The sequence below is a fragment of the Jaculus jaculus genome, chromosome 2, assembly GCF_020740685.1.
Source record: "Jaculus jaculus isolate mJacJac1 chromosome 2, mJacJac1.mat.Y.cur, whole genome shotgun sequence".
Classification (NCBI taxonomy): Eukaryota; Metazoa; Chordata; class Mammalia; order Rodentia; family Dipodidae; genus Jaculus; species Jaculus jaculus.
The window spans coordinates 103,168,317-103,180,712 of NC_059103.1; the positions used below are offsets into that span (position 1 = coordinate 103,168,317).

The 12,396-nt window shown below is 40.9% G+C and overlaps 1 pseudogene; it reads left to right on the forward strand.

Annotated features, from left to right (window-relative positions):
- The first annotated feature begins 11,445 nt into the window (after positions 1–11,445).
- LOC101594970 lies at positions 11,446–12,054 on the forward strand (annotated as a pseudogene).
- The last annotated feature ends 342 nt before the right edge of the window (positions 12,055–12,396 follow it).

Genomic DNA, 12,396 nt, shown 5'->3' on the forward strand with positions numbered 1-12,396 from the left:
TCCAATCATCATAGGCTTAAGTGTATGAAAGAGAAAAGTTATTTGAAGAATTTTCTTTGAGAAGAGATCAGTTCAAGGGCACACTGTTGGCAAAGGAAAGTCTGGGAAAGTTTTCTCCCAGGATTCCTTTCACCTTAATCAGCCACCCAAGCACTCAAAACCCACAGCAGCCAAGGTCTAAGGGATCTGGTTACTGCCTAAGATGGCAGCAGATTTTGGCACCATCTACATGATGCTGTTATTAAAGCCATACACTAGAGTCATTGAGGTTTCCATCTAGATTTTAAAGAAAGGTTTGAGAATGAAGGCAAGTTTGGGCAGGTCCATAATATTATGGGAATTTAGTGCAACATAGCCATGTGCCCAGGCCATGTACAAATATGATATTGATACAGGATTTGGGGGTTCAGGAGGGCAGGAGGGATTTCCCCAAATTTATGAACAACAAGTTTGGGGTGTGTCCTACCTTTAACAAAGAATTAATAAAGATGGATTCAAGAAAGATGAAGAATTATGAATTATTAACTTTATTTAGGGAGAAATCACAAATTATGGGGTTTAGTAAAGGGAGATTGGGATCTAGGAAGACTAGAGCAGAGTTATAATTAATGGGCAGTAGGAAACATGCTTTCATGTAGAACACTTCATTGTTTATAAGGTTCATTTAATTGAGATTCCAGGGAAAGGCATTTGGAGGTGTGTTAAACTGTGGCCTACAAGGAAAGGCTGAGGTGGAGCTGCAAACACATGGAGAGGAGTTAAAAGGAAAAATAAGAGGGAATATGTCAAAGCAGGGACCAAGAAATTCAGAAGAGAACTGAGTACTGAAGAAAGTTATACTCATGGTTAGCCCAAATTTAAAGAAATTACACAGGTGTCTGGCTTGGAGTTGGTGAAAAAATCCACATGGTAGATCTAGAGTATAAGGGGAAAATGCACATGGTAGATTCAGAGACCAAAGGGAAATCATGCATGTAATTAAAGTGGGATGTTGCCCAAACTATAAAGCAGAGGCAAGCAAAAGAGCTGCCCAGAGACTGAAACAGTGTACTGCTCCCCAACCCATATAGACAAGCTAGGTGAGGGGGAAGCCAGAATGACATGTATGCAAGCAGCATAGGAGTAAGTCCAAGAGAATCCTACAGAGAGAAAAAAAGGCAAGACAGAAAGAAGATGAGAGCCTTATATGCAAGGGAAGACCTGATTGGTTTGTGGATTTGGAGGCATGACCCCCAAACCAGTTCCCCTAGGTCATCTGTTAGATTGTGGGCAGCAGAGCATGCTGTAGATCATTCTTGATCAGAAATGAATTTCATTTCTGACAAGAGTTCCATTCTCGTTCCAGGGCAAGGTAGCATGTGGAGAGTAATCTTCTGGTTCTCTAGGCCTCAATCTCTAACTAAAAATACCTAAAAGAGGCTAGTTTTCTCCTTTTTTCCTTCAAAATTGGAACATGGGATATATTTGACAGTAACAGAGTCTTCCTTGGTTCTTGGTTGGACTTTAATCCAGGAGTCTGAGTGCCAGTTTAGGTCATAATCACACAAAACTTCCACTGAGTCAGTGGCCTCCAGACTCTTGTTTTATGAATTCAAAGAATTGAAATCCACAGAACAGAGGGTGAAGCTTTGGGGGATTTTATTATAAAAATTAAGAGCTTAAGAGAAGCAAAAAGGAATAAATACACAGAGGAACTCCAATGACAGACAGAAGCATAGTTCCTAGAAATGGAAAAGCCCATCTTGAGACTTAGATTGGGCTCTTTTAGAGATAGATCTTAAGAGAAGGAAAAAGAAAAGATTATAGAGATACTATCCCAGAAATGAGAAAGTCTAGAATTCAAGAAAAGGAATGAATACAGCTGGCAAAGGCAAGATGTGGTTCTCGAAAGTGAAAAAGCCCACCTAGAGACCCATACTGGGGATTTTGTAGGTTCTGAAAGAGGATTATGTTATCCAATCCCTCCTACCCCAAACCAGGTTTCTTAATAGGAGATCTAATTTAATCCTTCCAGAAATCTTAATCTTCCAGGAAAGGGAGCTATTCTAGGAAAGGGGAACTCCTTCTGGGGCGGGGGGGGGGGGGGGGGGGGATTAGGTTGAGTTTAAAGAAAAACAGCTTTTAGGCAGAAAAAGGCAAGGAGAATCCAGACCCTTCTCTGGCCTTTTGCACATTGGAGAATGCAATGGCAGGCTCAAGGACATTCCTTGCTTTTATTTTTTGGAGGCCCTGTTACCTCTAACCTGCCTCAACATCTCTATAGCCAGCCCCTGAAACACCAATTCATAAAGCTGTTAAGTTGAAATTTAAGCTGCAGTGGAGACCCTGGGGTATTAGAGATGTGATAAACATGGAACATGTGCTATGAAAAGCCAACATCATTGTGGAGCCAGCCCAAGATATATATAATGTGGGCTGCAAATAGCAAGGCTATAGGACTGGAGGTAACTAGGCCTTATAGAACTCATACTCTGATATCACATATCCCCAAAACTGTTATGGAGTCCATTGTCACACAAGTAAGACCATTGACTCATGGAATGTGAAGCAAAGTTTCACTGGGTAAAAAAGAAAGAAAAAGAAGAAGATAGCTGGTGCAACAGGTCTTCATCCCAGAGGTCAGGATCTCTGGATGCAGCCCTGAACTGTTTGTAGTGTCAGCTTTCATTGGAAATAACCACATGATGGGAGTTAAACCACAAAGTTACATACTGTTAAACAAGGTGGGGGAGAGGGGCTATTACAAGAAGTCACAAGGTTACATAGGTCACATAGTGGAACTGAAGCAAGAAACATTCTATGCTGTGTAATCACAAAGATATTTAGAAACAAAGAGATTCAGGAAGGTCATGGTACCTTGCACAGAGGGATCATCCCATTCCTTTCACATTCCATTTTCCATTTCCCCTTCTCATATGACACTAAGTCAAATCTTGGACTCATGAAGAACAGTGTTGAAGGGGGTTATTGTGTGTGCAATAACATGAGCTTAACTGAATTTATCTTACTCTTTATATATCTACTTAGAACATTAATAATGTAGGATCCTATGGTAAGGCCTAAGAGCAGTAGTATCAGGGGTCCAACAATAGAGAAGACAAGGGAAGTTAGACATAGAGACCAACTAAACATAGACTAAAACCAATTGCTAATGGTTTGTCTCTGAAGTTCTCTTTCTTTGAGAATTTCTCTAACTAAAGCCCATATATTTTGGATTATTCCAGAATGATTGTCATAAAACAATAAGTTTTACCTAAAGCCATACATAGGTTCTTTGTTTTATAAAAATAAGTCTAATTCTCTTCTTTTTTGTCCTCTCCATTCCATGGCCTTTGGAGTGGTTAGGATGACCTCATGGGGGCCCTTCCAATGTCGTAACATGTTGTGTCTTGATCTGAACTCTGTTGCTGGGCTGACAGGGTTGGGGGTAAACAGGGTGTGTCTGAAAAGCAGCCTTGACTGCCAGAACAGTAGACTCCTGGACTCTTTGTAAGACTTGAATATAAAGAAGCCTTTCATGTATAAACACAGTATCTGTTCAAAACTCATTTGAGGCAGGATGGGGAGGGGTCCATACATAATTTTAAGTGGAGTAATTCCTTTTACATAAGGGGCACACCTGGCCCTTAACAGGGAGAAGGGAAGGAGTCCCACCCATCCTTCACCACACTCTAGGGTTAATTTAGTTAAAGTCTCCTTCAAGGCTCAGTTCTTCCTTTTACCTTTCCTGAATTTTGGGGATGATAGGCACAGTGCAATTTCCAATTAATCCCCAATATCTTGGTGAATTTCCTAATGATTTTTTGTTTAATTTTACTTATTTATTTGGAAGTGACAAAGAGGTGTTCATATATATACATACATATACGTACTATATATGTAGAGAAAGAAAGATAGAATGGGTGCACCAGGGCCTCCAGCCACTGCAAACAAACTCCAGATGCATGTGCCCCCTTGTGCTTCTGGCTAAGGTGGGTCCTGGGGAATTGAGCCTTGAACCAGGGTCCTTATGCTTCACAGACAAGCACTTAACCACTAAGCCATCTCTCCAGCCCAACTAGTGGTTTTTGACACAAAGACAGGGCCATTATATGATCTTATCCTGAGGCACAATCCATAGGGAGGAATTATCTCCTCTACCAATTTTTTAGTAAATATCTGGGCTGTCTCAGACTTGGTGGGGACAGCTTCCACCCACCCTGAAAAGATTTCAACATAAGTGAATATTTATATCCATGCTGATCTGGTTTTGCCTCTGTGAAATTAACTTTCCAATATCTACCTGGCTCTGCTCCCCACTCTCTAACACCCATTGGTGGCACCTTACCAGAGGAGGCATTTGTCTGTTGGTAGGCCTGACTGTGGGTGGTGATGTCCTTTATGATTGAGTCCATATCTGGGAAGAAAAACTCTTTCCATATTAGCTCAGCTAACTTGTTTCCTAAGTGAGTTCCTTCATGTAGTTGCTTAGCCAGTCTCCACCGTAGGGCTTGAGGTAGCAATAGTTGTCCAATCTCTAGTTGATACCATCTTTGTGGGGTCTGTTCCTTTGTCAGATGAGAGGTGTGCTGTAGATCCTGTTCCATGTATGTTGGTCACTCCAGAAGAGTAGGTGCTGGGAGGATGACCAGAAAATCTGACAGATGCTGAGAGGCAGCACACTGTGCTGCTAGGTCTGCCAGTCTGTTCCATCTTGCTTCTGTGGTCTCCCCTTTCTGGTGACTCAGACAATGGATTATGGCTACTTTAGTAGGCACCCAAATGGCAGCCAAAAAGTCCAGAATTTCACTTTTTATTTTTAATGTCTTTACCTTCTGCTGTTAATAGCCCTCACTCTCAGTAGATGGTCCCATGTACATGTGCCATGGCAAAGGAATAACAGCTGTCTGGGTAGATATTTGCTGTCTTATCTTTCCCCAATATCAGAGCCTTGGCCAGTGCTATCAGTTCAGCCTTCTGAGCTGATGTGCCCCAAGGTAGGGCCTCAGCTGACAGGGTTTCCTCCAAAGTCATCACAGCCACCCCTGAATACATGATTCCATCCATGACAAAGCTGCTGAAATCAGAATACATCATCAGATCAGGGTCTGGCTAAGCCACATCTGTCAGGTCTGGGTGGAGTCCATAGAAGGTGGAGGTGATCTCTAGGCAGTCATGCAGAGGAGTAGATGCCTTATCAGTTTCTGGAAGCAGGGAGGCTGGGTTCAGTAGATTTGTTTGGTGAAACTATATTCTTGGTTGATCTAAGAGCAAGGCCTGATAGTGGGTTATGTGGGAGTTGGAGAGTCTTCTGTTTGTGGGGCTTTTTTTTTTAAAAAAAAAAAAAAAAAAGTCTCTATCTCATGTGAGGCCATAACTGACAAAGTCTGGTCCAAGGTTAATTTGTCAGTGTCATTTGTCAGAATAGAAGTAGCTGCAATAGGGCTGGAGAGATGGCTTATTGGTTAAGTGCTTGCCTGTGAAGCCTAAGGACTCCAGTTCAAGGCTCAATTCCCCAGGACCCATGTTAGCCAGATGCACAAAGGAGAACACACATCTGGAGTTTGTTTGCAGTGGCTGGAGGCCCTGGCACACCCATTCTCTCTCTCTCTGTCACTCTCAAATAAATAAAATAAAAAAATAAAAATAAAAAGAGAAGTATCTGCAATAGCCTAGAGACAGGGGGGCGGGATCTAGCTTCTTAAACATGTAGGCCACTGGGTGATGCCATGGTCCCAGTCTTTGGATTAGGATGCCCCTGGCTATCCCCTTCTTTTCATCCATGTACAAGTGGAAGGGTTTGGTTAAGTCGGGTAACACCAGGGCAGGGGCTGATGTCAGAGCTGACTTTAGTTCTTGGAATGCTTGTTTCTCATTTTCAGTCCAATTAAAATCTTTTTTATCCTCTTGTGGCCTCGTATAGAGGCTTGGCCAATCCAGGAAGCCTCAGGATCCACATTCTTCATTTCCCTAAGGTTCCAAGGAATTTTTGGATCTGTCTCTTAGGAGGCATTTGAGTGGTAGCCTGAATCCTGGGCCCGACAGCATCTTCTTACCTTCTTGGAGTTCGTATCCCAAGTAGGTTGCCTTACGCACACAAAGTTGAGCCTTGCTGGCTGATACACAATAGCCCAGATGTTGTAAGTTGTCTTGGAGATGCTCTGTGACAGAGAGGCATTCCTCCTCCATTTCTGCAGCTAGGATGAGGTCATCTATGTATTGTAGGAGAGTTGCCTTATCTTTCCTTATGAAAAGCCCGGAAGTCTGTATGAAGAGCTTCATCAAAGAGGGTGGGGGAAACTTTAAATCCCTGTGGAAGCCTAGTCCAGGTTAGTTGCCCACTGGTGCCTTGTTCCAGCTCTGTCCATTCAAAGGCAAAAAATGGGTTGACCTCCCTTTGCCAATGAGGTACTAAAGAAAGTATCTTTTAGGTCCAGCATGTATATATTTGCCTTTCAGGTGATATCATACTGAGCAAAGTATAACAGCTATCTCAAGGGGCCTTGCACCTTCTGCCAGGTAGCCACCATAACCTTATCCATTTTCTTAGCCTGTCTATCTTCTGGAGTGTCTCTATTATTATATACCCTGGCAGCAATCTACTAACTCTGAAAGAAGCTTACCCTCAAAGCTTTCGATTTTCTAAATCTCCTTTCTAACATCTGATATGGATTGAGTTACAAAAGCAATGTTAATAGCTCACTTATTTCATAGGACTTAGGATCTATGGTGGGGGTCTTATGTCCTATATGCTTCCTGAAGTCTTCCTAGGAAAGCAGCAGGAGATTCTGTGGGCCATTGGGTCACTTCATTCACTGTGGACAAATTTGTAGGCGCCAAGTGAGCAGTTGCCTGGAGACGACCCATCAGAGTGTGTCAAAAGAGGTTAAGGGATGCCCTACCTTCAGTGGTGTTGGGACCCCAGTCTAGTCATATGGAAGTGAAGACCTCGTCAATAACATTAGGGTTTTCTGTGAGGCAGCCGTCGGCTCCCAACACTAGTTTCTTGGCTTCCCTACTGATTCTTTCATGTTCCTCTGTGGTGAAGAGGGTCTTCAGGAGTTGCTGACGGTCCTCCCATGTGGGCTGATGGGTATAGCAGACTGTCTCAAGAAGGGATATCAGAGATCCTGCTTTAAATCAGACTTGGGTTTAGCAATAAGAATGGGGGTACTGGGGAATTGAACCTAAACCTTAAGGTTTCCCAGATAAGAACCTTAACTATTAAGCCATCATTTACTTGATGCCTTTTAAAAATCATCTGTTTATATCCTGATAAACATTTTAGGTAAGTCTGATGTTTAGGAGTTAGTAACTTGATCAAATACTTTGATTCAGTTTACCTATTTAACCTTTTGTGTACTGAGAAATTTCATCTAACAGATGTGACTTTAGGTATTCAAAAGAGAAGAACTATAAAGAGAGGCAAAGTTACATGCCATTTGTCATTCTCTTTTTCTTGTCAGAGACAATTGGCCATTTTGTCTCTGGACAGGGTCGGGGGCACATGGCTTAAACTTGCATGGGGTCCAGCTTGTCAGGAGTTTAAATAGTATATAACAGGAAGCAAGAGCAAGAGGAAATGACACAGCATAGAGCTAAGCATCCTCACATTCCTTGTCTTACTCTGAAGCTGTTTTTACCTAGGAAATTTATTTTTATTTATTTATTATTTGTAATACATAGGGAATCAGGTCTTCTCTATGTTTAACCTGGTTAGACCTCCTAAGAATATGAATCACATCTGTGCTTATGACCTTGTGACCCACCTAGTATAGGACATCACCTGTGTCTAATGTAAGCTCAATTTAAATTAAGTGTATGTCCCTAGACACAACTTTCAGAACATCCTTAAAAATCTGTAAACAACTGAAAAATCTTTTACCTTGGGCATGGTATTTAAGTTTAGTCTGAAAATTGACTTTCTGATCCTTCTAAAAGGAAATTAATTTTAGGCAAAATTTGGTCTTTTTAGATCTCTTAAATCCTTTCTACATATGTACATTTCATCCATACACTTTGACATTCTGATCTAAGTTCCATTCAAAAAGCATTTTTAACAAGCATTATATGTCCAACATTGAAAAATACCTTCCCAGTCCCTTCAATCATTTCATCTCAACCCATAATTAAATATCATTCTTATAAGATTATTAAGAAAAACTACATCAAATTGATTAATCATATTACCCACTGACAAAGAAGCAAGTAGTCTGGCTTCAAAGAGTTAACCATTTTATGATTGGAAATTTGTAGAGAAAAAACCTTCCTTAATATTTAGGTTACCAAAAATTCTCTACCTGGGCTGGAGAGATGGCTTAGCGGTTAAGCGCTTGCCTGTGAAGCCTAAGGACCCCGGTTCGAGGCTCGGTTCCCCAGGTCCCACGTTAGCCAGATGCACAAGGGGGCGCACGCGTCTGGAGTTCGTTTGCAGAGGCTGGAGGCCCTGGCGCGCCCATTCTCTCTCTCTCCTTCTATCGGTCTCTGTCTGTGTCTGTCGCTCTCAAATAAATAAAAAAAAAAAAAAAATTCTCTACCTGACAACCACACTTGCCTCATAATACCAATATATGTACCTTCAGATTTTATATAACCTATTGATTTGAGATAGCTCCTGTTAATAAACTCCATGAAATACACTTTCCATGAAAGCAGGCAAAACATGACAACCATTTTGGGTATAATCTTTATCAATACCTCAGACACATTTGGAAATACTTTTATTAGGAGTAACTAGGGCAAATCTTTGTTTCTATCTTGAGGCAGGCTGACCTACAACTCAGGCTAGTTGCCTCCTCCTTTTAAGTAACAGGGCATTACAGTCGTTTAAAATACCTGGCAAATTATGAGTCAGCACATCAGAGAGAATTTTGTTATTTTTAATAATCCTCCAAGTAGATGTTGACCTAGAACATAAACTCAATAATTATATTTTTGAGATCATATGACAAAATATGGCTTTGTTTACATAAATTTTAGTTCTCCATAGGCTTTAGTTAAATCTGACTTTTAAAGACAAAAACCATAAAACCTTGACAGAAATCAAATGTCAGCAAAAACTTTTGGAGAGACCTTTGGGACTATTTGGATTAATTAAGACACCAAAAGGTGTTTATAAACAATTTCTTATTTGTTTAAAGCCCAAAGAAAAAAGGAAATATAAGGCACAGTTCAAATCACATGGTTTAAAATGTGGAGTCAGGCTAGCACATTGAATTGGAGATCCTCCTATCTCTGCTTCCCAAGTAGCTAGGATAATAGGCCTAACTCATTTTAATATTTATGTTTTTTTTTAAAGCTCTTCAAAGTGTTTTTAAACCAGTTTTAAAGAAGATTTTTCAATGGAATGATTTTGACCCATATCTTCAAAGACGAAGACAAGACAAATGAACACAATACCAAACACAAACATGCTAGCAATAACTGCTCCCCTGACACTGCCATGTGGCTGCCAAACTGAAACTGAACCAGAAATAGACCGCCACTCAAAATCTCCAAACAGAGCTAGAGAGGGTCAATGGTGGCCCTGTGATCCCTCATCCAGGGGAAATTAATGCTGCATCCAGCCTTAGACCCAGCAAATTTTGCAAAACCAGAAAACCAGAAAAAAAAAAAAGAAGAGTGGAAAAAGCACCTCCAGAGCAGAGCTTTCTTACCCAATAAAGTCGGGGGTAGGCAGTCCTAGGCCAATGTTCCCCATCCATGGCATGCTACCAACTTCAATACCAGGAACATGTAGGTGGATGGAGATCTGGTTCTCAGGCTGAGATTAGGGGTCATTCCCCAGTTGGTTGCCAAATCAGGGAGGGAGTCTTAAAATGTGGATCCAGGGAAAGCCCCCCAAGATGTTATGGGGTTCATTGTCACACAAGTAAGACTATCAACTCATGGAATGTGAGGCAAAGTTTTATTAGGTAAAAAAGAAAGAAAAGAAGAAAGCTGGTGTGGCACATATGCATCCCAGAGGTCAGGATCTCAGGATGCAGCCCCTAACTGTTCAGAATGTCAGCTTTTATTGAAAATAACCACATCATGTTTATAGTAAAGACAGGATGGGAGTTAAACCACAAAGTTACATATTGTTAAACGATGGGGAGCTATCACAAGAAGTCACAAGGTTACATAGGTCACATAGACAGAACTGAGGCAAGAAACATTCTATGCTATGTAATCACAAAGAAATTTAGAAACAAAGAGATGCAGGAAGGTCATGGTACATTGCATAAAGGAATCATCCCATTCCTTAGGTAACAGTAAACATCTTCATTGCTCAGAGGGATCATTCCATTCCTTTCACATTCCATTTTTCAATAAGACATATAGCTACAGAATTTAATGCCTGCTGATGGGTTTCTGTCTTGCTTTGGTCCAACTTTTCCTTTACTTGTCCCCATTTCTTCCTTTTGGGATAGGAATATTTACTCTCTGCCATTGTGTCTTGGAAGTATATAACTTTGTTTTAGATTTTACAGGGGCTAACAAGTCTCAGTCGAGAACCTGAAATCAGACTTTTACCCAGTTGAAACTGCGAAGACTATGGGAACTCAAAGATAAACTAAATGTGTTTTGAATTATGAGATAGATGGTCATGAGTCTTTAGGGGACTGGAATAGAACATTACACTTCAGATATTTATTAAATATTCTTCAAATGATCCATGTGGTGGAGGCTTGGTTCCCACTTGGTGGTGCTATTTTGGGAACTATATTAGTTAATTTTCTATTTATATGAAAACTGTCTACAAAAGCAACTGAAAGAGGAAAGGATTTATTCTAGGTCACTGTTTGATGCACATTCCTTCAGGGGAGGGGAAGTCTGACGGCAGGAGTGTGATAGGGCTGCTCATATTTTGTCTGCAGTGAGGAACAGTTAGCGATAAGTGCTGGTGCCCAGCTCACTTCTCCTTTTTATAAAGAGTAGAACCCCAGTCAGTGATATGGTGACACCCTCTTGCAGGGTGCATTTTCCATTTTCAGTTAACCCTTTGTGGCAATATCTTTATAGATACACCCAGGAGTGTGTTTTCATGTTGATTCTAAATGTAGTCAAGTTGACACTGAAGCTTAACTATCACAATCCTATTCCTCACCAAATCAACACACAAATACATCACTTTGAAATTAAACCATGCCATTTCACTCCAGGCCCCTAAAAAGTCTTATTCTCATTTCATAATTCACAGTGCATTTCCTCCATTTCTAAAAGTCCCTATAATCTTTATCAGTCCTAAAACTGCTTTCTAAAAGCCCAGAAGACCTTCAGGACAAACATATTCTCATGTGGGATACTTTTCCTTTTTTAAAATTACCATTTTTACTTTAGGTAATTAAATGTTTTCCTTTAGGTGTTTTGGCAATGACTTGGTGAATTAAAGTCATAACTAATACTTTTTTCCAAATTTATTAGTTTTATTTTCTCTATATTTACTTTCCCTTAAATTTTTGAGAACTGTGGCCTGTGGGGGAGATGGCACATTTCTCTTCCAGTTTAGTTTTGATCATGGCCACTTCCAACCTGTCTGAATTGGAAATTCCTTGCTGGGTTGGGCCACCATAGTGGTGCTTCCATATCTGGGAGACCTGGCCTTCACAGATTAGAGCATTCCATCCCAGCAGGAGCCCGCAGTTCAGCCTCCCTCTTTCCAGTTTGTGTGATCCATGTGTATACTAAACAGTAAGTTGCTAAATAAAATGTGCTATCTGTATGGTGGTACCTGCATCCTGGGGTCCTTCTGTGCCTGCCACCTCCCTTCTATGGACTCAATGCAACTGTGAACATGATGTATGCAAGTAGCACTGTGGGTCCATCCCTCATAGCACCTAGCTGCCCAAAAAGTGTTCTCTGTGTAGGTGCTGGCACAGCCAGCTGCATTGCTTTCTGCAGACATTTCTACCTGGCTGTGGGGGCCATGTGATGGACAACCACCTCAGAGCTTCCAGGACTACAGAATTAGTGTCTTCAGTGCCAACCACTTTGCTGTTGGCCTGTATTGGTCTTTTTATTACAAAGTTACTATCAATTATATATTTCCCTTCTTCTAGGCATGCAAGTATAGATATCATACAAATTTTATAACCAGTAAAAGCTACATTTCCAGTGTCCTAAAATAATACATTTCCATACTGGTCCCTAACATTTCTTGAAAGCACCCAGTACCTCTGTCCTGCTTGCCCCATAAAAAGCATGTATTTTTCTTTCTGGCTATGCTGGAGGTGAAAGGCTAAGCACTCTAACACTGAGCTACATCCCCAGCCTAAAAGGTACTTTTGCTCAAAACAAGAAAAGCACACTACCTTGGGCCCACATTGTGTGCTTCCTTATAAATTTAACTCTTTTGTCTTCTTATTAGTACTTTTAAGCAGTGCTACAGTTTATTAGAGGCTAATTCTGAGGTGAAAATGAGGATAAAGTTTTGAG